This window comes from Aythya marila (genome assembly GCF_965140915.1).
Source record: "Aythya marila genome assembly, chromosome: 27".
Lineage (NCBI taxonomy): Eukaryota > Metazoa > Chordata > Aves > Anseriformes > Anatidae > Aythya > Aythya marila.
In genome coordinates this window covers 2,895,796-2,922,051 of record NC_139068.1, presented here as the reverse complement: position 1 = coordinate 2,922,051, position 26,256 = coordinate 2,895,796, and the positions used below count along the sequence as shown (strand labels likewise).

The 26,256-nt window shown below is 50.2% G+C and overlaps 1 protein-coding gene across 1 annotated transcript in view; it reads left to right on the top strand.

Annotated features, from left to right (window-relative positions):
• The first annotated feature begins 6,440 nt into the window (after positions 1–6,440).
• The window catches only part of CTXN1 (cortexin 1), a 34,268-nt gene continuing 14,452 nt past the window's right edge, over positions 6,441–26,256 (top strand). The window contains 1 exon segment of the mRNA XM_082780265.1: positions 6,441–6,556. The gene's annotated coding sequence lies outside the window, so the exon portion shown is untranslated.

The following is a 26,256-nucleotide window of genomic DNA, read 5'->3' as shown; positions in this document are numbered from 1 at the left end:
CACGCAGCTGCAATCCCTGCTGGGCACTAACCCAGTGCTGGGGGTGGCTGGAGCAGAGCCTGCTCTGCCCTTTGGGGCTGCCACCAGGACCCAGGACACATCCTGCCACCAGGACCCAGCAGGCCGACCTTTTGGGATTGGGGCTGTTTTGTGGATGTGACAGTGGCGTGGGGGATTTGACCATGGCCATCTGTGCCGCTCAGGTTGTCTGGAGGTTTTGGAGACCAGAGATAGAGGCAGAAAGCTCTAAGCTGCTGTGGCCCAAAGCAGCCTTTTGCCAAAAGGGAAGATCCAACAGGGAGGTGGCTCCTTGGAAAGCTGTGGTCACCCTGTGAGGCTCATTGTGCCAAAGGGGGACTTGTAGGCATGGGATTTCTGCTTGTCCCTCAGCAAACCTCCCTGGTTGGGCTTCACAGACTGAGGGTCACTGCAAACTGGTGCCCTGGCTGCCCTTGGGCACTGCTGCATCCACCCAGGGGCATCGTGCCAGCTCGCCTGGTTGCCCACTGGGGTAACTCACCACCAACATTTCTGAGATGCCTCCTGCATGGGCCTGTCTCTGCTGCTCTACAAACGATCCCCCTTTCTCTCCCTTGCTGCTCTTCTACAGCAGCTTGAGCCCTGGCACACCGTGGTGAGGAACATCCTTTCTTCTGCAATCATTCTCAGCCTGCAGGAGACCTTCAGGAGCCTGCGAGGACTTCTCAGTCGCAGTAAGAGGTGGCTGGAGGAGGCTGAGTGTGGGCAGATGGAGACAGAACTCGGAGCGAGCTGGCAGCTTTGCTGGAAGGGCTGCGATTCCTGGAGGTGCCGGGAGCGGGGCCAGGAAGGAATCGGTCTCCAGCTGCTTGTGTGAGGAGACCATGGCAGTCTGCATGCAGCTAGGATGGGCACCTCTTACAGGCGATGCTGAAAAATGATGAGAAAACTTAGTTCTTACATCTCCCCGGTGTGGGAGAGGACGATCTCACTTCTCCCTGGTTTGGATTCAACGAGGACTGAATAAATTCCAGTCTAAGCTCAGCTGTTCTCGACACTGTTCAGGTTCAGCTTGGCCCGAAGCAATTTTGTGTTCCTTCTGGATCAAATCTATCAGGATTTTACAGTAGTGCTCAGGCTCAGCTCAGATTCAAGAGGAAAGGAGCAATTCACACAGGTTATTGTATCATCTAGAGCAAAAGTTCGGATTTTAACAGTGAAAGTGGTTGAATTAAGGCACAAAGTCCTTGGGAGGTGGTGGTATGTCCTGCTAAAAAGGTCTTCAAGTCTGTAGGTACGTGTAGGTACATGGCCCCGGTGATATGGGAGCTCAGGCTGGATGATCCCACTGTCCCTTCTGGCATTAAATACCCCACCACTGTTTGTACATTGTGGTGCTCCTGAGAGCCTGTGGGGAAATGGGACGGGTTGGGGATCTCAGACCTTCCCATACCGCCTGCTCTCAATTTGTTACCTTCAGACACGGGGCTTTGCTCTGCTGTCCTAATTACTCCCACTGTGCTTGAGTTTGGGCAGTTGGTGTTTAGTCTTCATACTGAGGATTTTGTTCCAGGCATTTCCATTTTTTCTTTGCTTGATTTTGATTAAATGTAATGATCAGGATAGATCTTGAACACATCACAAGCAGCTTTCTAGGTGCACTTTGGTGCCCTGTTCCTCACCAAAACAGCACATATCAGGCATGCAGCCCATGCTGCCAGATGAAATTTTTCCTCTCTGGTCTTCCTGCCACTGGGATTGTATTTTTTTTTCAGGACATGCAATGTGTTCACTGTCAAATTGCAGCTACAAGGAAAGAGCTGTGCCAAAAAACTTTGTTTAAGAGAAGTTCCTTAGAGGTGGATTTTTTTTTTTTTTTTTTTTTTTATAATTAAGTGTATTTAATCTCTGAAATGCACCTGCCTTTTCCAGGTTTGTGGAGCAGAAGGGTTTTGTGCTGTGCTGTCTCTCAAGATGCTCATATCATCTGCTGAAGCCTCATTTTAGCAGCAAATTGCTCCAGAATGATTCTTCTCCTTTAGTAGATCGGCTAAAAGAGCTGTGAGTTCTTCCAGAGTGCTGCAGAAGAGAACAGCAGTAGGGTTATCTGAGCTTGCTGGAAGAATGAGTTAGTGAGAAATGTGTGGATTCTTCTGACTGTAACCATGCCCACACGGTACGGGGAAAAAAAAAAGAGTAGCTTCTTTGAGGCAAATGATTTGAAAACAATTTCTTGATGCCAAAGAGCATGGAGGGAAATACCACATTGAAAAATTCCTTCTGAAATGAAGCGTTAAGGAAGGGGAAGAGCTGAAGGCAGAATGTGTCTCACTTACACGTGGCTGTGCTCCATGGCTACAGGGAGGCTGCTCCCTCTGTACAAGGGAATTGTAAAGGTGTTAAACCATCTGTCAGTGACAAGACCCCCAAAAGCTCGCAGATACCTTTAGAAAAACCTTCAGTATGTCCCAGGCTGAAGGAGAAGAAGTGAGGGTTGGAAGAGGCTTGAAAATCCCCCAGGAAGACAGGATTCGGCATATCTGCATTACCTCTTAAAAACCACTGTGATTTCATGCAGTTTTTGTACTGCTTGTTCTCAAACAACTTTTAATGGAGAAATGGCTACAGGTTAACAGGTGAATAAATTAGTTCTATTATTATCCTTGATCTAAATCCTGTATTTTCCCTTACATGCTTTCAGTTGAGATGTTTTCTAGAGTGCTTTTCATTCATTTTCACTCTGCTGCTGCACTGCTACTAATTGGAAGCTAACCGAAGCTATTTGATGGGATTTACATATATTTCAAAAGAGAATAACTTCACAAACATTTCGATTTTTAAAAAGAAAACGCAGCAAAAACTTAATGTAACTGTTTTCTTAAAACATATTGAAAATATAGGATTTTGTAAAAAAAAACAACTTTCTTACAGAATTAATTTCTTTTGGAAAGGATGCAATGCTCAGTTACAACAGCCTGATGAACTCTAGTTGTAGGGAGCTCTGTAATTGTGCAATAACTGCAATTACCATGAAATAATTGCAATAACTGTGCAATAACTGCACAATAACTGCAATAACCATGCAATAACTGCAATAACCATGTAATAACTGCAATACCTGTGCAGTAACTGCAGTAACCGTGCAATAACTGCCCAGACAAGAGAAGCTCTTCGGCACATGCTTAGATCTCCTTGGGGACACGTGCCAAGCGTTTGCAGCAGCAGGTGGTGCTTGTGTTTCCCTGCCAAGCCCACCTCACCCTCTGTGTGTGGGATGGTTTCTCCTCCAAATGGCAGGCGTTTATTTTTGTCCCTGGCGGTTGCTGTGTGGGTCTGCTCTGAGCATCCAAACCCTACCCTGATGGAGGATGAGCTCCTGCAGTCCCTGTTGACACCACCGTGTCTGATTTCCCTGGAAACATCTTCCATGCTCTGGCACAGGCTCCTGTAACCATAGATACACACAAGCAGTGCACAGCGATGCTTTTCCGTGTTTTTCTCTTAGATACTGCCAGCCTCCTCAGGTAGGCAGTTGCCTGGTCTGCTCCCCGAGCAAGGTGTCTCTCTGCAGGGCTGAATTATTTTAAAGCAGATAGAAAATGTGAATTGTACAACCGAAGCTAAGCAGCCCCTTCCTGGGCCCTGGCGATGGGGGTGCATGCGGTTAAAGCTGGTGTTTGCTCTGAGCTTCCCACTGTCTTTGAAGCAAAGGCCTCTGTCTCACCTGTGGGCACCTATTCCTAATTAATGGGAACCCCAGAATGAACCTGACCTCGGCTCTGCCTTGGACAGAGCAGCTGAGCAGCTCCGCTCCCCTCTCCTGGAAGCCAGTCCTCCCAGCTTCAGAGCAGGATGGGAGAAAGGATGAGGAACACGTGCAGTGGGAGCTCTGCTGTGCCCAACGTGGGGTTTTAGAAGCTGCAGACCACTGCCCTGTGTGATTTGAAGGGTAAATATCAACAGTATATCCCAAAGGGTGTGCCAGCAAGGACCTCCCTTCACCCCATCAGTTCCCTAAGAGCTTTGGAGGATTTTATTTAAAAAACAAAAACTAAACACCTCCAGTGTTGGACACAGGGATTAAGGCTCCCCAGATCCTGGTAGGAATGGTTTGTCTCAGATTCCTCGTGTGCTGAAATAAGCTCTGGGGATAAAACTGGTAGGGGCCTGCGGGACGTGTGGATTTTGTAGCAGCCGTGACTCATCCCGGTCTTGGCAAGTGCTGGAGGGCCAGAGCTCAGACAGCCCCAGAGCTGGTACGGAGCAGATGCCAGCCCTCGAGGATGCTGGGGAGACTTACCGCATGGCTCTGCGGGGGGACAGATTGTGTGGGTCCTGCTTTTGCTGTTTTCCAGCCATGTTTTTGTCCCTGCTCCTCCTCCCAAAGGACATGCAGCCTCTGCAGTGCCTGGGAGATGTAAGAGGAGCTGGAGGAGGAGAGCAGAGTGTGATTTAGTCTCACCACATCATGGTCACTCCTGCCTCTAGTCTCAGCGCCTGTCCCACCCTCTAGACCAGCTTGTCATGGTAACCCCACAAAAATCTCGGGATTTTTCTGGGATGTAAGAGAGGAAGACAAAGCCTGCCTGCTCCCTGCCCCCCCAAAAAAAACGATGCTGAGTGCCTGCAGCATCCGCGGGGCAGAAACCAGGACCCATCCTGGAGAAGAGACCAGCTCCAGGGAGCTGTGGTGCTTCCAGCAGTGGGGGCCAAACCTCCCTGGGAGCTGCTGCGTGGTGGAGGGGTCATACGGAGAAAGTGGCTCCTTGGTGACAGCCCCAGGCCTGTGGCTTCATGCTGGCACTGGTCTGGGGGGTTTCCAGTCCCTCCCCATCACAGTTCACCTATGCACATCCTGCAATTCCCCCGAGCTTGCTTAGCCACACCTGGGGTATTATCACACCTCTGTAGGCATGGGACCAGCATGTGGTGAGCATTGAATCTGCACCACAGGGACTTAGGAAAAAAAGGATTTTGCAGGAAGGTGCCTGTGGTGATATCAGACGTCACAAATGGGTAACATTAAAAAACTTGAGTGTGTGAGGGAGACGTAGCACTCTTCGACATAGGCCCATGGGCATGGACTGAGCACCTGCAGAATTTTACTCAGAGCCCAGTCGTGCCCACCAGAAGTAGCCACAGCTTCAAATGCCCCTCCAATACATTTTTTTTTCTCTGTATATCTATCCTGCACCTTTGCAGAGGACAAAAGCCCTCTGCTGTCCCCAGCGCCAGCCCTGGAACTCCCCTGGGGTTGTCTCAGCAGGACTGGGGGAGCTTTTGCTAATCTTTGTCAGCAAGGAGTGCTCCCAGCTGAGAGCTGGTGCTGAGCACAAGCAGCAGCAGTGCTGCATCTGACGGGGGTCTCCTCCAGACCAAAAACCCCGTGGGGCCTTTGCTTGGATCTTTCTTGCCTGCCCCAGCAGACTGGTCCTCTTTTAAGCCATCCCCTTTGCCAGCATCCATGGGCTGCGCCTCCTCCCTTCTCACCCTGGTGCCCACCCACACCTCCCTGCAGCCACATCGCTCCCTTTGGTCCCAGTGGATACTGGGGGACCCCTGGGATGGATACTGGGGTTCCATTGGGATGGATACTGGGATGCTCCCATTTGCTGTCCCCTTTGCACAGCCGCCCCTCCTCAGGGTGTTGCCCTGCTTCCCTGCACCCTCCCTGAGAAATCACCCTCTGCACAGCACCACCCCATGCACCCTCCTGCTCCCCTGTATCCCCTGCATCTTAGACGCACGCTGGTCCCTGCCCCACAGCCCCCACCCTTCTCCTGTGTCCCCACAGAAATCCCTCACCCTGCGCCCGTTGCTGTGCCCAGCTCAGCACCCCAACACCGTGCCTGGCCCCCTGCATCCTCACGGTACCTCCCCAGGACCCCACAAACCCTCGCAGCACCCTGGCCACCCCCCCAGAGCACCACACGCACCTGCATCCCCCTCCGTGTGCAATGCACCTGCACCCCACCCTTCTCCCCCTCCGTGTCCACAAAAACCCCACAGTCCCACTCCTCCCTGCATCCCCGCCCCACCCTGCACCTCCAAGGACCCCCCACACCCTCCAAGGACCCCCCACGTCCCCCCGGCTCCCCCACATCGCCCTGCACCCCCGGGGCTCTCGGGAGCACCGTATTCCCCTGCATCGCCCCCCCCCCCCCTCCTTACATCCCCCCCAACCCCCGCATCCCCCCGGCCCCCCGGGGTACCCCACCACCTCCCGCATCCCCCCGTTAGCCCATTCCCCCGCAGTCCCCCCTTTTTCCTCTCCCCACCGCTGCATCCCCACAGCAGCAGCGCGACCCCCGCATCCCCCCCCCCCCCCCCCCCCTCCCTCCACTCCCGCAGCATCCCCGCTCCTCCCGGCCCCGGCCCCACCCCGGAGCATCCCCCACGCCCCGGTTTCTCCCCCCCCCCTCGGATCCCCGCAGCCCAATCACGGCGGCTTTGGACGAATTCAAACCCCGCAAGCTCTGCCGCTGCCGGTGCTGCCTCCTCTCTCCCCCCAGCTCCCCCGGATGGGCTCGGGGAGCCCCGGGGCGGCCGCGGCCCCTCTCCGCCGCCCGGAGCTCAGGTGAGCCGGGGGCTGCCACCGGGGTTTTGTGTGTGTCTGGGGGGGCTCCCGGCAAAGTTTGGGCTCGGTGGCACCGGGGGAGGCGGCAGAGCACGGCCAGGATGCGCCGGGCACCGCCCGCCGGCGGCTCCGCAGGGGCGGCGCGGGGCTGGGGGGGGGGGGGGAGCGCCCCCGGTGCCCGCAGCCCCCGGTGCCCGCAGCCCCCCGGCCCCGCTCCCGGTTCCGAGCCGGTTGCGGCTGCCGGGGGCATCGCCCCCCCTGCGGTGTGCCCTGCAGAAATTGGGTAGGGGGGACTCTCGGGGAGGTCGGGGGGAAGAGCCCCCCCCCGGGGGTCTGAGCTAGCCTCGGGGGGCGTAGGGGGGAGTTAAAGGTTTTTTTTTTTTTTTTTTTCTTTTTTCTTTTTTTGGGGGGGAGAAATGTTTGTTGCTGCCACATCGGAAAATCGGGATGGGCCTTTTCTGGGGGAGAAGTCAGAAATTGGGGATTTCTGCAGCTTGCAGCAAAACTGCTGGTTTTGGAGTTCTCACAGCCGGGAGTGACGGAGCGGCTGCGAGACCCCCTCCGCTGAAGGGCCTCAGGGAGTACCCACCCTCTGGGGCTGGAGTGCTGCTGTGAATTTTGAAGAACTTTGAGCTAAATTAAGTTGATTTCTGCCTTCTGGAGCTGCGGTTCTGTCTGAAAGCAGGGGAGAACTGCACAGACCCTTGGGATAAAGGAACAAGGCAAAGAGCAAATCAGCCCCAGTGAGGAGCGGGTGAAATTCTGATTTCAGCCTTCATAGGAAGAGTTGGAGCTGCAGGAACTCTCCTTGCAGTGCTGGGTGTGTCGGCGAGCCCAGCCCATGGCAGAGGGAATTCATCTCTCCCAATCCGTGGAAAGCCAGTGGGGAGACTGGGCTTGGCACAGGCAGGTTTTGGTGCAGAGCCTCATGTTAAACATGAGGGTAAAAGCCGTTGGCAGCAATGACAGGTATGGATTTGACAGTGTCTGTAGGCTCCCCAGCACTTGACTTCAAGCTTCAAATCTGTGCCATTCCAGGATCCATCCTTCTTTTTCCCAGCTATTATTATTTGCCATAAATCTGCCCCAAAATAAGGGATGGAAAATCTTTAGGAGGGCAGGGCAGACCTGTGTGCAATAGGAGGGGAAGCACGATTCGAGTTCTGGCTACTTAACAAGTTTCACCCTCTGTGCGCTGCAAATGCCTCATCACCCCAAGCTCAGGTCGTGGTCCTGTAACCAGGCATTCACGGCTCCGATCGCTTTGCCTGGTTTGATCTCTGCTGGTTTGGGGCACAGATTTAGAGCTGAACAGAACCACTGCAACCAGTGGGACCTCGGTGTCCCAGGAACACTCGAGTTGGGGTTAGGCAGGCAAGGTGTTCTGGCTAGGACTATGCCAGGCCAGGATTTGCAGCTGGGCGGTGGCAGAGTTGCAAACATCTTCATCTTTTGCTCTGTGGGTAGTTCTCTCAGTGCCATGGTAGGGCTGGTGGATGCTCGGGAAGGTATCTGCAGCCCTGGCTGCCACCAGGTTGTCCTGGCAGGAGGACTGGGTGAAGGCAGCTCTGTCGTGGTGCATCTCTGGCCTTGCCTTTAGCAATTCAGCGCTGGTTTGGTCCTCACTGGCAGTAAACACCCAAATCTTTGGGCAGGACTGTGCTCTTCCCCAAACCCCGAGGAACCCTTGGGGAGCCTCTGTGGGACATATGCGCAGGAGTGCTTCCCATGGGTCCAGTTCCAGAAAGGGAAGGGACGCCTGGCACTGACTGCAGGATGTAAGCATGTCACACGGGTACAGCGCCCAGCCTGCAGGTCCCCCTGGAAATGACTTGGCACTGCTCTGAGGATGCACAGCCCCTGCCAAGCTGCTCCCCAGGCTGGGAGAGGCCGGCTGCTCGTATCAGCATGCTATTTACCTGTTGAAAGTGGTGCTGGCAGGGCAAGGTCTTGCTGCCTTCCTCACTGTGCTTCTGCCAGAGAAATCTGCTCTTTATTCTGGTGCTTGATGAGCTCTGCTGTGCTGTCTGCAGCCTGGCTGGGGCAGCTTTCTGTCCTCGGGGGACGGAGTGGGCTGCACAGCAGTGACCAGCACTTCCTTGGTGATCATAGAGAGGTCAGGGATGGAGCAACAGCAGGCTGTGGGTGGGTGCTGGAAAGCCAAGGGGATGCAGCAGCAGGCTCGTTTTGTTGGCTGTGTGGTGTGCTCATGGAGGCTGACATGGGTGAGAGAAGCCGGTGGCATCCTCTCCTGGCTCTGTACAACCTCATGGTGCAAGCTGTCAGTAAATCCTGAGCTGATGTGTTTTCTGAACAGCTGCTTCTACGAGGAAAGCGCTGTCGAGCTGTCAGGTGCCTGGGATCTGCTCTGATTTCACTGCAAATATGCCTACAAAGTAAAATTGATGGATCAGAATCTAATATTCTGAGGGAGAACTTAATGGCCATTAAACTGCTTCTTTCCTGCTTTGAGTGCTGATCTACTACAATTAAATGAGGGGATAAAGGCATAGCGGCAGAAGAAGAGGGCTGCCAGAGAGGTGGCATGGGGCTGTCTGCCCCGGGGCATGGGGCCACAAGGAGGGAGGCTGCTGAGAGGCTGGTGGCAGCAGCACATGTACCTGTCACCTGGCTGGGCAGAGCTGTGCTGACCTGAAGAATAGCCTGTAAGTAGGGCCTGAAAGGCTTACATCTGCAGGGATCAGCATCCCTGACGTCCCCTGGCCCTGGGTCTGCTCTCAGCAGTGTTCTGCTCGTGGGTCTCAAGCCTGTGAACCCTTCCAAGTCCCAGACCTGCTGCTCAGCATTGCCTCGAGGTCCTTTTGATCGTGCTATTGAGACAAGCAGACCAGATCCTTGGGCAGGACTCAGGATCTGCCTGGGCCAGGAAAGCTGGCGTAAACTCTCTCTGTCCTGGCCTGTCCCATCTTAGCCAGCTGGAGCAAAGTCCTTACAGCTTGTGGTCCTGGAGCTGCTCTGCTGTCCTCTTCCCTGCACAGCTGATTGCTGCTTAACTGGCATTGAAGCAGAGAACTTTGCCCAGCTTCAGGCATGTATTTTTTTCCACTCTGATCTCTGCTTGCTGACATCAGGTCTTGTTTGTGCTTCCCCTACTAAAACCAAACCATGTTCCTACCCCATGAATTTGCTGTTCTCCCAATGGCTCTGTTATCAATGCTCTCGGCCTCCCCTTCTTTCTAGCAGCTTTCTGCAGGCAGGGGCAGTTCTGGGATGTCTTGTTGATGTTACTGCCACGGGGAGGGTCCTGCTGTGTAATGCTGCAGTGCCCACATGTCTTTGTTTCACACCTACTCCCTGTGTAGCAGTCGGGCCTTGGCTGTGGCCTGGTGGATGCCACATGTGCCTCTGTCTCCCGAACGGATCCTCTCCTGGTCAGTAGTGCCAAGGCCTGTCTGCCAGCTGATTTGGTTCAGATGCTGCAGGATAACGTTTGAGACCTGGACATGGCAGATTCACATCCTGGTGGTGTGCTTGGCCAGTGTCACTGAACCTGCCGCTCACACTCCTTCGGCCAGCAAGAAACCTCAAGGGCAAAGCTGACAGCTGTCTGTGATAATGCTGCCGTTGGGTCTGCCTTCTCCAAGGTCTGTCTAGAAGACCACTGGGCACTGGGATAGTGCTATCGTAGCACCTGCATCTCACCATGAGTCTTTTCTCCATGGGCATTTCATGTGTCTTGGCTGACACCTGGGAGTAGTCGCCCTCAGCTAGCTGGACCAGGCCTGCTGGATAAAGGCTTGTGGCCTGTGGCCATATCCTGGGGAATGGGCAAGGTCTGGCCACCTCAGCTTCTCTTCTGGTCACAAAGTACTCCATGATTTGAGGCTCCACGTGGTCAGAGCCTTTTACCCAGAGGAGCTGGCTTCTTTCTGGTTTGTGGAGAATGACAACGGGTATCCGGACACACGGAGAGCTGGAGCTGGAACCCACGGGGCTGGCTGTGCTGGCCTTGTGGTGCCACCAGCTCCAGGGTCTGTTCAACACCTGCTCTCAGTTAAGAACCCCAAACCAAAATGTGCAGCGCTCAGAATTCTTGCTTGCTCTTCACACCAGGTTCTGGGTGGGAATTATGTTCACCGTGCCTTCCAAACCTGATGGAGCTGTCAGCAGCAGTGTCTGGCCAGGATCCCCCTGTGTCTGTTAGCAGATGTCATGCCAAACCATCTTACTGTGTAGGAGAGGTGAACAAAGCCCTGATTCCTACATTCAGGCCTGATCCTCAGAGTACACAGTTCAGTAGTGCTCCACTGGCTTCTGGTGGTCTGGGAGGACAGATGGAGGAAAGATGCTACTGGCTGCTAGATCTGCTGGGCTGGGCAGATCTGCAAAAGCGAGGCAGGCTCACAGTGCCAGTTGCAGAGAGCTTTCCTCCAGGCTTGCTCTGTCCTGCATTGGAAAGGACTGCAACTCCTCTCTCCCAACCATGCTGCAGGAGCAGGCTGCCTGTGTGGCTCCCAGCTGACTCCCGTGAGGCTGGGAGGAAAGTGGTCCATTAGGCTGGCCTCGTTACCCATCCCAGGTCCCAGAGAGACCCCCGTGGGGAAGCAGAGGGTGTGAGTGCTGAGCGAGATGACTGTTGCAATATGGTCAATGCCAGGACCAAACATCATGAGTTTAGTTCCCAAAATTCTGGGATTAACTTAAAAACCATTTTGCTTACAGAAGCAATCTAAGATGCTGGGGCCATGCTTTTCTACTCCAGCCACGAAACTCTCCCTTTTGTAATAATAACCAATATTCTTGGATTCAGGAGCTGACACTAAAGCATTGTCTTTATAGTCCCAAGAGCTGTCAGAAGCAGCAGGATGACTGCCGTGTGTGCCAGATGTATGGGCTACGGCTGTCCTCTCCTCCTGCTTTTTTACTGCAATTACTATGAAGGGCTCAGGGTTGTCCCTGCCTGTCCTTGTAGTTGCTGTGGTTTCTCATGCTGCTGGAGCTGAAGAGGATCCAGGTGACTTCTTGCACCTCTGAGAATGAAGACTTGTGCTGTGCTTTGTGTAGGATCTTCCCAGACTGGTCTGGGCTCAGCAGCGGGTTCAGAGCTCCCCGTGGGATCTAATCCACTGTACAGCATGGGGAGGTACACCTGGGCACTGGGTGACTTTGCACACTGAAGCTGTCCTCCAAGCAATTTGTTTTTGCTGCTCAGTGACTTTTCATGCCCCATGAGAAGCTATCCTGTTTCTTCCCTAGGTGTAATCTTTCCCTCCAGCCTGTGTTGCTGCTATCCTGGGAAGGCAGGAGGGATATGGATAGGGACAGGGAGTGGAGCCACAGAATTAAGTTCATCTCTCTGGGGATCAGTCGAGACACGGGGCTTAATGCCATGGTAGATTTTGTGCAGTGTTATTTCCCTCTCCTGTGGATCCTATGGGACCTACTTGCTCATCTCCCAAGACCTGCAGCGATAGCAGCTGTAGTTTGTCAGGTCAGACTAACTGCCTCTATTTCCTCTCCAAGCTTCTGAGCCCCCTGCACACAGGCCATTTCTCCCACAAATTGGCTGGAGGTGTTTCTCCCCAGAGGCTACATTACTCACAGCCCTCATCTCCATGTCGCCTGACTACCTCTAAAATAGTCTTCATCCCTGCTCCCGTGTCGTGAGAGTGTGTGGCTGTGCAGGGCTGCTTCTTGTGGCTGTAGCAGCCTCTCCTCATCGCTCTTCTACCCCAGCTGCGTGCTCCAGGCAGCAAAAGCAAACCAGACCCACCACTGCAGCCTGCACGGTCATCTGGTGAGTTGGCTCTGAAAGCATCTCTGAGTGCTGATGCTCTAAGCATATCAATTCTTCGGTGCATTAAGTGAAATAAAGAAATAAATCCAAGGGGATAATAAACCAGAAAGTGATAGGCCAAGAACAGCCACAATGAATGGGTAACCACTCAGCCCGCAGGGAGAAGCAGAGCCATTCGCTGTTCTTCAGTGCATCTGAGCAGGGACAGGCAGGGCACACGGGCAGATATGCATACCATAAATATGTGCGTGCATCTTTGTGGCCGCACATATGTCCATGGTCACAAGCTGCTTCCACAGCATGTGCAGAGACAGCTTTGCCATTCTCTCCTGCCCCCCATCGTCCAAATATTTACTGTGTCATTGAGCTCCTATCTGGCCCATATTGAAGGGGTGTGGTATGAAGGCTCTGCCTGTGGGGTGTAAGGTGTTGGTGTGGGGCCAGCTCTGGCAATGCTCACGAAATTAAAGTGAAAAAACTGTGTCAAGTCTATGGTTCTCTCCATTGTCTTGCAGGAGAGGTTTTGCCAGTTTTGCTGCCTCTATCCCTTTCCAGCAGCCTGCTTTGCACTTCACGAGTCTGGTTCTTGTACATGTTGCTCTTTGTGTATGTAATGGGATTAAGGAAAACTTGTGATCTCAGCACTGCCTAAGTCTGTGAGTACCCAGCAGTATGCTGCTTCTAGCCCCTGCCAGCATAAATGGGTTTAAATAAATGCCCATTTAATAAAAGCCCATTGAGCTGGGGGGCTTTGGGAATGGATGGGGGGTCTTGCATGCATCTTGCACACACATTCTTGGTGTTTTGTACGAAGTGTGGAGGTGAAAGAGCTGTTGGCACAGCTGACCCTCAGTTGAGGCTGACATTTGCCTAACTTACTGTGAGTTGTGCTTACTGAATGTGGTGCTTGGACAAGGTGGGCATGGACAACCCACCTCCTAGAAGAGACTGTGGGAAGACACCAAGGCAAGATGTTAAGGGTGTTAGTTTCAGGCTGGGATAAATCTGCCAGCATGTTCTGTATCTTACAAGGGTTGTCAGCTCTCGGGGCCAGATGGGGCTGCCCCAAAGAGCTGTTTTCTTTTTGCTATGGTATGTTGCTTTGTAGTGTTTGTGTCGCCATGGTGTTTAGAGACTTAGCTGCAGTAGTGTTCCACTGGAGAAAGTGTAAGGTGCAGGTGTAGATAAGGCAGTCCACCATGGAGAGCTGGTGATCCAAAAGAATAGGGAATTCAGTAGAAATCAAAGCAGAAGGAGCGCAGAGACAGGAAAGGAGAGCAGTAACAGGAAAGCTATTGCCTGCAACCACTACTAACCCTGCCACTTTTCTCCTGTTTGCCCTGTACTTATTTCCTTGGTCCTTTCTCCTGGCCCATTTTGTACCCCCTTTTTTTTTTTTATTTCTTTCTTTTTTTTTTTTCTTTTTCTTTTTTTCTGGTGTTGGGTGCACCTTCTTCATTCAGTCCCTGTGCATTTGCTCCTGCTGGCTGTGTGCACCATGCTCCAGCTCTGCTTACCCCAGAACCACATGCTCAGCTGGTTTTCTCCATCTCTCCTCGGTGCAGAGCCCAGTCCTGTGCATGGGTGCAGCCAGACCTGGGCCAGCCCCATGGAGCTGCACTGCATGGAAAATGCTCCTCAGCTTGGGAGGTACCGGTAAATGCAGGGACGGATTCACAGGACCTTTTGTTGATGCAGACAGCCTGCATTGCAGATTTGGGAGAGCTTGTCTTTAATTGTATCAGACGTGTGCTAATGAAGGGATTAAGGCCCAGAAGGGTGAGCAATGCAGGCCAATTTTTCCTTTCATGTATCAAGGTCTTTTGTTTTGCAATGTTCTCTGTTTCTTCTCTCCTTTCACTCCCTTTTTTCTTGCCCTTTGCTTGGGGCAGTCTTCCAGTTTCCTCCCCACTGGAACCCAGTGATACTGATCCACATTCTGGATACAGGCTGCTTGCCTCAGACCTCCTTCTCCCACCAGCCAGCTAAAATTTCCTCCCCTTGCCTATTGCCAGGGGGCCACTGGGCCACTTTGCTCGAATTTGGGCACTGTGTCACTGAGGTGACAGAGGAGAAGCAGGGCACCTCGCTGTGGTTGTACAGTGGGTCAAAGCAAGGAGAAGAGAAAGGGTTTGCCTGGCCTTTCTGCAGACTAACATCAGCTAGAGGAATAATGAGATTGAAAGGGCAAATGAGGGAGGACGGAGGTTGCTCAGGCTATTCTGCTTTATGTTCCTTGCCTCTAGCATGAATATATTGGAAACACTGCCTGGTTGGGTCCTGTTCTGTTCCTGCTCTGTTTGATGTGTGATCAGGACCTTGTTATTTTGGGAGAGGTAAGGACTCTTGTAGAGTAACCCCAGCTCTCTCAGCCTTTTGTCACAGGAGAGGTGCTCCAGCCCTATGGTCATCTTTGTATCCCTCCTTTGGACCCGTTGTCACCTAACCTAATGAGGTTCAACAAGCCCAAGTGCAAGGTCTCCTATGGGGACAGGCTGAGAGAGCTGGGGCTGTTCAGCCTACAGAGGAGAAGGCTCCAGGGTGACCTCATTGCAACCTTCCAGTACTTGAAGGGGACTTATAAAAAAGGAGAGTGACTCTTTGCTCCATCAGATAATGACAGGATGAGTGGGGATGTTTTTAAACTAAAAAAGGGGAGATTTAGATTAGATGTTAGGAGAAAATTCATCCCTCAGAAAGTGGTGAGGCACTGGAACAGGTTGCCCAGAGAGGTTGTAGATGCCCCATCCTATGGGCATCCTATGCCCTCTGAGGGTCTGCTAGGCAGCCTGACATGAAGGTCCCTGACTTGTGACCCGGGTGAGAGAGGGCTTCAGGGATGCCTGTGCTGAGCTGAGATGTAATATTGCTCCTGAGAGGAGGGCAATGAAGGCCTATTTCCCTGTGATTTTGTATGCTGAGGTCCAGAGTCCATCTGGGAGATCAGCAGTGGGTGCAGAACCAGATGGAAGAACAGCAGCGGGATGCAGAACCGTGTCTGCAGCAGCAGGATGAGATATTTCTGGTGTCAATACTTGTGAGAATCCACACAGGGAGGGCCAGGTCCATTTGGAGCTTCTGGGTTTTGCTGTGGAGAGCCTACGTGTTTGCTTGGCTTCAGTGCAAACCTGAGTGCACCAACCAAGTACTGGCAGATCAGGATGTCCTGACGGTGCCCTACAAGACTTAGAGCAGTGGGGAGAAACTCAGTTGTAGGGCTGCCTTTGCCAATTGCTAACAGGGCAACTGAATCTATAGGAATGAGCAAATTCTTGGTCTGAAGATGATCTTTTGGTGCCTGTGGAAGAACCCCAGGGCTCATTAGCACCGAAATATTTGACAACAGGTGAATATAAGAGACATCAGCAAGCATCAGGGCTATCTTTTGTACTCCCAAATAAGTTCAAAATAGGGACTGAAGAGCCTTGCCCTCTGCCAGAGCTGTCAGTGGAGTAGGAAAGGCCCCGTGTCTCCACAAACACTAAAAAGCCACCGGCCCAGGCCGGAGTGTTTAGCCTGGCTGTCCCATTTGCATCACTCATCTCACTGTTACAAAACACACGCACCCCTGGCCGTGGTGTCAGGCTTGAGGGAAGTCATGGGCAGCTTTGGCTACAGCCTGGAGCAAGGAGATAATGATAGCTGGGAAATATTTTGAGCCTTTGCTGTGATCAAGGGCAGTCCTGTGTCTGTAGCAGGTTCGTGATTGCCCCTAGGTCTAACAACTGTTTTCTCACGCCCACCCTGCATCCCAGCACAGCCCTGGAGCAGGCACTGGATCTAGTTAAGGCTCAAAAGTGTCAACAGCACAGTAGCTCCCAGTTCCTTTGTCTGCATGGCTCATTTGCTACTCGTTTAAATATAGCTTGGCGTAGGGTAGTGCCTCAGATGCTGGGAGCTGGAAGAAGTGAGATTTGATTAGCACCTTGCCTAAGGGAAGCAGGAATGGGATGCCCTGGCTTCTTGCAGCTTCGTCTCCTGCTGCTGCTGATAGATAACGTTAGTTTGAGTTAGTAGCAGTCTGTTCTGGTCATGGAAACAGCATCGATTTACACAAGCTGCAGACCTAGTCCTGGCATTGATCTGCATTTTTATCAGCTCATCTCAGCTGATGGGAGACGTTTTGACACTGCTTTGGAGGAGCTCTCCTCCGGATTGCTGTTGTTGGCTGCCTCAGGTCATCCTTCTGGGTCCTGCAGCGTAATAAAACTGCCTGCAAAAATTTGGATGCATTTTCTTCAAATCAGAAGTCTCCTGGTGTGGCTGTGCAGCCCTCACACCTACACTTTACAAGTGTGTAAATGGTTATAGTGCTTTGTGGTAGAGGTGGGGACCTTTTCCAGGCAGCCTTGCATGGGCTGATTCCAGCAAGGCTGTTTCTTCCTTTGCTTTCTGCCCCTCCCGTCCTCCACTTGCCTCTGAGCTGTGTGTGTGCAGGGGATAAATTCCCAGCGAGACTTCCAAAGGCAGGGTGTTTGCTCTTTTTCTTTTGATATCCCTTAATGAGAGCAATTAGCCCACATTGGTGCCTGAAAACTCTACTGTCCCTTTGGATTTATTATTGAGTAGGGAGAGCACTCGTCATTTCCATGGCAGAAGAAGCTCTTACTGTGCTCTTTCAGCAATTTGCCTCTTTGTAGGGATACCCTGGCTGTGCAGTTTGTTTCTTGTACTCCAGAGGGGCTCTGTTTCTGCAACTCCACTAGATACAGGCCTCCAACTTGACTTTGTCCCATTGACCACAACCCTCTGGTTTCTTCCCTTCAGCCAGTTCTCAGTCCCTAGGTGCTGTGCTGGCCTCCCATGTTCCCAGTAAATAGGTGCTGTGGTGGCCTCTCATGGTGCTATCTTCAGTTTGATATCTCTTTACTGGCCACAGTGTACCCCCACTCAGAAGTCACCTTCCTTTACCTACTGGCTATGCCCTTCTTCATGGGTGGTTTGCCTTGAAGATGCAAAGGGCCATCTGGATACAGGAGACGAGTTACAGACAAGTTCCCCAGCACTGTGGTGTAACCCCAAGATGGGTTAGAGCTTGGCCATCTGGTGTCAGCAGGATCAGCTTGGCCTTAGATGTGGATGTCCTGGATGTTCATTTCCCACCACAGCCAAGACTACTGATGGGCTGAGCAGAACCCAAGGTGGGCAGGGCAGGAAATGGTCTTGGGAACCTGCCATGCCAGCTTCTCAGGAACCTGCCTTCCCATCTCCTGCTTTTAACCTGTCAAGAGCCCCTGCCTGACAAGTGTTTGGGTTTGGCGGTGATACTGCTGTCTGAGCAGGAGGTTTGTGAATGAACAATCCAATTTCAGCCCTAGGGCAGACTGTTCTTCCCCTCTCTCCCCCCATGACTGAACTCAAGAGGATGGGAAGGGTCCTCACTGCGCAATTCAGTGCAACCCAGCCCTGTCTGGCTGCATCCCAGGCAGAGCAGAACCAGTCTCCCTTCCACCAAGCAGACTCAGCACTGTTTGGGCTAGGATGGGATGGGATGTTCCTCTTGTAATTATCTTTTCCTAAGGTTGTCCTACACTCCCCCAGATTTGAGAAATATGCTCTGCAACTAGTCTAGGAAGCCATGTAGAAGAGTGGGAGCAGGAAGTCTGCAGAGTTTTTCCTGGGTGGCCTGGTGGCCTGTCCTAAGTTGTGTGCCTCTATCATCTTTCTGTAGAACCCTGTGCATTCTCAACATCACTCCCACTCTGCTCGAAAAAGCAGCAGGACTTGAGAGATTTAAGAAAGACCAGGAAGCCTGAAAGAACAAGCTGAATTTGATCAGCAAAGAAAGGGAGTGAACTCCTCTCAACACATAAAGCTGTTATGAATGGATCAATTGTTCTTTGCATCCGATGGGACAAGACGGGAAGTGATCAGTTTAATTTGGGGATAATAAGATTTAGGTTAGATATGAGTGAGATGCAGATTGGTTACGAGGGAGTTCTGGGAGAATCCTCATCAGCTGAGTTTTAACAAAACGAGTGCCTGTTCTGAGCATCCTTGGGCTTATTTCACTGCTGGGAACAGATGGTATTAAGAGATGCTTATGCTCTCATGATTCCAAGATATTCTTTGTTTAAAACCTTCCCGAAGATAGCTCTGGCTATCTAGTAGCTTGTTGTGATTTGTTGGTGCAAGTTGCACACATGGTACTGTGGAAACCCACAGTGCTGCAGGATGGCAAGGAAGCTGAGCTCTCAGGGGGAGGGCAGGTTGGGGAGGGTAAACCAACACTCACACTTTTACAGCCAAGCTGGGTTGCTCTTCTGGGGAATTTGGCTCCACTAGCCACAGAAATACCCAGGCACTGCTATGCATCCTGTTGCATATGAATGGTTCCAGGCTAGAACCAAAAAACAATTTAAAATCTTTCAATTGCAGCAATGGCTTTCTTTGGAGCAGCATATTTGCCCACTTGCTAAATAATTCATAGAAGAGCCTAGTAATTAAATGCTAAAGACCTGATTTGCTTAGCATTATTTGTACTTACACTAGTATTTAAATGCAAGAAATTACTAAGACATTTAATTGCTAATTGAAAATAATACAATTACATACTGCCTTATAAGAATCGGTCACCATTTCTGTGCATTGTTTGCACAGAGCATAAACACTTATTCTCTTCTCTCTTTCAGCAGTTATCTTGCAAATTGTTGTCGCTGTATTTGTGCTGATGGAAGGCATGTACTCTATCTTCCTTTAGTGGCTATTAAAAACATGAATAAATAAATAAATAAATAAATAAATAAAAATGCCACATAGACTGCTTGTAGAGAATCTCTGTGGAGGGTGCTTAGCTTTGCTCCCTACCTTCCTCCTTCTTTTCCCTGCAGAAGGTCCCCTGCACACCAGCCCCTGTTGGACCTGCACTCTCATTGCTTATGGTGTTGGGCTGTGTGTAGGGCACATTACTGAGAAGGAGATTCGCAGGTACTGGAGGGAGAGCAGTGCAGGACATATAAGAAGTTGTCTTCAAATTGAGAGTGACAAATAGGCTCGAAGGGCATTTTCCTAATCCCTGAGACCTTAGCTTGTTGGGGAAGGCTCTGGAGGAGGCAGTGAGATGTGTTGGGATGTTCTATATTCTGCAGAGTCATTAGCAGAGTGAATTAGATGTAAGGACCCAGAGACTAGAGGGCCTAGTCTTATGAGGGACTCTCAAAAAAGCAGGGCTGCTGGACCAGGCAAGGAGTTTGGGTGCAGATCAGTGATGCATGGGGTCTGTCCTGTCCAAGGAGTCAAAGGAAAGTCTGTGTAAGCATATTTACAATGTATGTGTGTTCATCGGGATGTGTGGGAGGGACAGGATGAATGTGCACGTGGCGGGGGCATACGTCCTGCATATGTGTTGCATGCATATCGAGGCTGTGTGTGTGTGTGAGTGGTCTGTTTATATGGTGGGTGCTGGGAATATGTTTGTGTACATGTATTGGGAGGTGCTTGGAGTATGCAGGTGCTCCTGGGGGCCACTTTGGGTATTTGGATAAGGGAATGTGTCTGTATTTGTGTGCAGTCCCTGAGAAATAACAACTGTTTTTCAGCTTATCTTAAGGGAGCTTGAGGGAGGTGCTAAGGTCTATGAATTCATCGTTAAATGTTCCTAATGAGTCACGCACTCCCAATCACAAGCGCTTACTCAAAGGCAGTCCATTGGGTGGCATCCCTGCCTATGGCGGGGGGGTGGAGTTAGGCGATCTTTAAGGTCCCTTCCAACCCAAACCGTTCTGTGATTCATTCTGTGATTCATTACACGCCTTCTTCACATGATTCACTCAGAGCTTTTGATACTAGGAGGGGTAGAAACCAAATTCACCGGGCCAAAGCAAAGCTGGGCTTCTTCAAGGCAAAGTCTCTGGTCCCTTCTCTGGGTTCTTCCATGGGGTCTTCCATTCACATAAGTGAGGATATAACTGGAACAAGTGGCCCCTGCTCTCTTTTGAGATGCTGATGTAGATTCTTCCTAACCAGGGGTAGACTCGGGGGAAATAAATTCCAGCCTAGCCTCTCACTATTCCATCAGCAAACGCATATCATGTTCCCAGGAACGGTTGTGTTATCTGCAAACATTGCTTGCTTGGTGATAGGTCATGGCATGATGCAGCACTAGCACGTCCAGCTGCTCTGAGGCCCTCTCAGAATTGCCTGGCTTAATGCAAGTCTCCCGGGACTTCCAAAGTGAAAGATGAGCGCACCCCTGGCCCTAGGAAATGGAAACAGGCTCAGCTGAGATAGGGACTGGTGTGGGGGAAGTGTGCTTCCCATGCCTGTTGCAAGCAGCAGTCCTGTTGCTAAAGAGCTTGTGGTACAGTTATATGTGAGGCTGAGTCACCGAAACACATCGAGAGTGTCTGTGCTGGTGGCTGAGCTTTCTGTCAAGGCTCCCTTCCTTCTCAGTGTAATTGAAACTAAGAAAAGATCCTTTCCTAACCCGGACTGCTGTATGGCTTACCCACTCAAGGGGACATATCTACTGGAAGAGGGCTTGCATTTCCTCGTACTGTGGAGAAATATTTCCTGGCAATATCACTGGGGAAAATTAGAAGGATGATAATAAATTGGAGAAAAATTGGTGAAAAATGTGACTAGTGAGTGAAGGTGGGAAACAGAGGCATTTTGGTGAAAGATTAGATTATCACAGATGTCTTATCGCAGGGAGATAAGACCCTTGCTTGGCTGGAGAACAGAAGAGCAATACCACCTTGTTTCACAGGTGTTAAAGCGCCCAGTGACTGAAAGATTAAGCTTTATAAGCTCTGTCTAGGTACAGGTGCAGGTTTTAAGGATATTATTTAAGCATACACTGCTGGTAAGTTGTCAAAGAATAAAATGATTCTTAAATATCTGCTATGGTGAAAAAATACCTTGGGGCATGTTAAGCATTTCAGCGTCGTGACACTCACTTGAAAACAAGCATAGAAGGAAAATCTATCGAGTGCGAATTGTGATCTACTTAAGCTTTGTTTTGTGTTTCTAGTTGAACTCTGAGAGCTGACGCTGCATTTTTTTTTTTTAAAAAAGCCATCTTCTTGTGACACCAGAGGCAGAGGGCTGAGAAGACACAAGCTCTGCTCCTGTCTTTGGATGTACTCGTCCACTAAGTTCATTGGCTCTGTTTTTCCCTTCCTTTGTTCTTGCCTGCTTCAGTAAGGCGACCCAAGGGAACATTTTTTCTTCTTGCTCTTATGTCCAAGCTTCTCTCTTGAGGTAGAGCTGTCTCTCCCTCTCCTCCCAAGAGTTACACGGCAGGAGGCTGCTTGGGATGGCAGCATGAAAGGCTGTCTGTCTGTCTTCTGGACTCCTCTTATAAAACTTCACATCCCACTGATGACCTGTACAGCCTTCCCTGAATCCAGCCCAATTTGAGACCGTGTTATGGACCTGCACACACTTTTCCAGATGAGTGCTTGTAAAGCCTTGCCCTTACTGCTTCTCTCTGTTTGCTGAGAGCACCTTCTGTTTCATTTACCTTTTCCTCCTTTGTCTCATTCCTACCTGTTAAGCTCTCAGCTTCCAGCAGGAATTGTTGGTATTATGGTTTAAATATATAGCCCTGTCCATGGCACTGTTATCTTCATGTCCAGTTCGTTATTCTAGCCTTTCAGACCTTCTTTCCTTTTGAACTACAGATTTCTTAACATACCAAGTGCTTCACTAAAATCTTGTTAGACTGATATTAATTTGAACTTCTTTCTCTAAATAGTGATTTTGTTGAAGAGAACTGTATGTTTGCCTGACATAGTCATACTCTGATAATGCTTCAGCATTTTTTCTTATTTCCCATTTATTTATTTATTTTGTTCCCATTTTAATTTAGAAGCCTTAAGCGCTGTTGTAGCTAGGTTCATATAGAACCTGTAGTTGTTTGTATCTCTGTTTTTCTTTCTTCAATCCAATAATTACATTTGCTGTTCTCCAGAAAGAAAAGGAGAATAATTAGTGGCCTGTAATCATGTATTCTGGCTCAGCATTATTGTTAGCAGTACCAACTAAAGATTCCTGACTAGGACATCTGTGCCTGCTGTGACACAGCTGGTCCACCTGCCAGTGAGGTTTGCCTCTCCCATGATTTCTAGGTAATCTGTAGCAAAATAAGACACCAGCTTCCCTTCCCTTTGTCCAACAGCTTTCCAGGAAGTCCACGCACTTGGAACTGTGTGTCACTGAGCTGTTGTGTCTGGGCAGTGTAGCTGGACAGAAAAAAAGTCTCTCAGCAGACAACCTGAGCTTCTCCCTCCTCGGTATACCTGTGGTATGTGGCCTGGTTTAGCAGTCCTCTGCTCCTGTAAGTACTGCTGATTTTCTGGGAAAAGCAGACAGAATGCATAGAGAAACTTGGGTGCTCTCTGTAGTTTCTGGAGTCCATCACTGTAATGATGCTTGCACCTCTGGGAGGCAGGTGCAGTCCCTCTGGTGTCTAAATATCCCACTCCTGGGATAGATTCCTAGAGAAATCTGGGCTGCGATGAAAAAAACTGAGAGTAAAAATTAGTGACTTAAGGAGGGAGATGGCAGTGATCTCACACTCAGCTTTGCTCACAGTTAAGGCAGAGCAAACTGTAGAGAGACAGTTGCTAAATCTGAGCACCTTAACTCTGCCCCGGAGCAGCACCAGGCTAGAGCCAAGCAATGAAGTCCACGGTGATTGGAAAAGCTGTGCTGTAATGTCTCAGATGATGTCAATGCAGCTGATGTACAGAGCAGGGTCAGGCTGGGCACCAGGGCAACCAGGCAGACAGGGGTACTGAGACAGATGCAGAGGGAAAAGCATGCAAAAACCAACATGTTTTTCAACAGATATTTTCAAGTAATTTTCATATTTTTCAGATATTTTCAAGTAATTTTCATATTTTTCAGCCTAGGTGATGTGGAGGCTCAGGGACACAAATTGTGTTGACACCTTAAATGGGACACATTAATCTGGCCCTAGATATTTCACGCAGACAGCCTAGTGATGAAGAGAAACATTCCCTGAGTGTGCTCTTTCTGAAAGAATTTGTCACCATCAATAAATTGATGAGAGATTTATTTCTGCCAGCCCTAAAACTGCACACAAAGTAATGTGATTTGTTCAAACTCTTTAACACACTGTTCTCCTTGATTTAAAGTCTGTTGAGCTATCTTTATTTTCTTAGCACATAATTAATTCAGATTCTGGCTTTGACGGGAAGGAACTAAGATGTCTCTAGAGTCTGTTATTTGGGAATGAAAGAAGGAAAGGGCAAATGGAAGGGCTTAGACAGTAATAATCAGCTCAGTATCACTCCAACTTGGGAATAAGCAAAGGTTATCTGCGTCTTACACATTACGTAGCTTTTTCTTCATGACTACAGCTGTGACCATATTAAGATGGTTGGGCCCAAAGAGTTGAGGTGAATGGAGTTAAATCCAGTTGGAGCCCAGTCACAAGTGGTGTCCCCCAGGGCTCAGTATCGGGGCCAGTTCTCTTTAGTATCTTTATTGATGATCTGGAGGAATTGAATGCAGCCCACAGTAAGTTTGCAGACAACACCAAGTTGGGTGGAAGTGTTGATCTCCTTGAGGGTAGGAGGGCTCTACAGAGGGATGTAGGTAGGCTGGATCGATGGACTGAGGCCAACTGTATGAAGTTCAACAAGGCCAAGTGCTGGGTCCTGCACCTAGGGCACAACAACCCCATGCAGCGTTAGGGTTGGGGCAAAGTGGCTGGAAAGCTGCCTGGTGGAAAGGAACCTGGGGGTATTGGTTGATAGCCAGCTGGATGTCTTCAAGAATCATGTAGATGTAGAATTTAGTAGCATGGTTTAGTGGTGGACTTGTCACTGCTAGGTTAAAAAACTGGACTAGATGAAACTAGAGGTCTTCCCACCTGAATGATTCTATGATTCAATGAATTTGGGATGGCTCCCTGTGCTGCACTGATTGGTGCTGACTTTAATCTAGTTTCTAAATAGAAATTCGGACACCAGCCCTGTCTGCATGGGGCATTTGGGCTACAAGATGTGAAATCTTCTGCAGCTTAAAGATGCCTGTTCGGGGTGGTGGTGGAGGGCATGTTTTTATCCAGGACTATGACAACAAGGGAAAGAGACCCTGGAGCTTTGTCAGAAAGTGCTCACAGTCCTTCATGTCTGGACCATGGCTGCAGATCTACAGCTTGAGACTCAGCTGGCTAGGCTGAGAGACCCCAGCAGAGACCACCAGGGAGCAAAATTCTGCCTTCAACTGGTTCAGGGCCTGGCCATGGGGGTCACAAGCTGGGCACTGTGTGCAAGGCCAGATATCTCTACTTACTCAGCAGCTACACTTCAGTTTGACAGGGAGGAAAGAAGAGAAGTTAATTCATTACTGCAAAAGACTTAGAAGTATTTAATTGATCTTGTCAAAGACGAGGCATAATTCCATAGCTGCATGGTCCCAGCAGACACTTCTTGTCCCCTGACAAGGCAGCTTTGATACAGCTATTTCAGTAACACATGCTGAAGTCAGGAAGGGGACTTTTTATTTAATGATTCACACTAATTAGGATGAAGCAGGCATGCTCCCCATCTGCGCCACAGCACAGTGGTGACCAGGCCCTTCATATTATCACCATCTCCTTGGGCTTGCCTCCTTGCAGGGGCTGAGGTTGGGAGATGCTTTGTGGGAGTATTTAAGGACAGGTGGGCTTGTTGCCAAATGTCAAAGCTCAGCACCCCTGATTTAGTGCTTGGGCCAAGCCCTGTGCATTCATATCACTGCCTGTGTGTTTTTCTGGCAGAATTGTGACTGCTGGCCACAGACAGTTCTTGGTGTGGTGGTCCTGGTGAACATCAAGTCCCAGGGGCCTGGTGGTGATGTTCACAGTAAATAACTCCTGGACATAGAACATCCTGTGGCCTAGGGGCCCATCTTGCTGATGTGCTCCATCCCACCCCTCAAACAAACAAACAAACAATAAACACAACAACCAAAAAATAATGAAAAAAACCCACAAAAACACAAAGCCAAGCCAAGAGAAAACACTACCAAGATCTGTCTCCAAGGGCCATCACACCATATTTTCCTAGATGCATCGCACTCCTGGACGTGATGCTTTGGGGCTATTTTTTCCTCCTGACTGTGGCAGCTGCGGGTGCCTGTGCCACTTCTAGGTTCTTGTGGGGGGAAGTAGAGCTGCTCCGCATCTACCACGCCATTCAGCAATGTCTGTGATGGGGATCTACAATGAAAAATAAGGTCCTAGCACAATTCAGGGCTGACAGCAAAGTCCCAGTACAATACACTAGGGTATTTTGCAGTCCCTTAGCTTTGCCTCTCTTCTGGGGAAGTAGAATAACTGCTGAGGGTCTTTGTTATGTCTGTGTACTGTGTGGGAGGTTGAAGCAGTCCCGAGTCCCCATCCTGGCTGCCTGGGAGGGGTCTCAGCCTGTGCTATACAAGAAGGAAAGGCCCCTGGTGACCAGCAGGTCTGAGCATTTCTATATGAAACTGGTTGTGATGAAACTGAGCTACAGATAAGAAGGCTCCTCGCCATCAGATGAGGGGAAGGAGGAAGAAAACAACCTCCCACCACAGGAGGAGCAGGAACAGAGCTGCTATTTCAAGGATTTTATCCTATCCAGGCATCATATGACATGACACATACAAAAGCAGGGCTCCTACATGCCTGTCTTCCTCAGCAGTCGTGCTCTAGATCCAGAGTAAAAAGACCAGGGCTTCCCTGATTTTCCTGTCTCTTGTAGAGTCAGGGTTGTCTAGTGGCTTCTGTTGTAAAATTGTATATTGTTTGTCACCATGCCCAGTTCTACCTGTTTACAAGATCTTCTGAGTCTGCTGCAGGCTACATTTTTTTGGAAGGAAGATCTTGGCTTAAATCAAATTGGAAGAAACTTGTATTTCCTTCTTCTTACAAAAACAAACAAACCAAACCCCCTAACTTCTGTCTTTTAGAACAGAATCTGAAAAAAAACACCACACACAACACAAA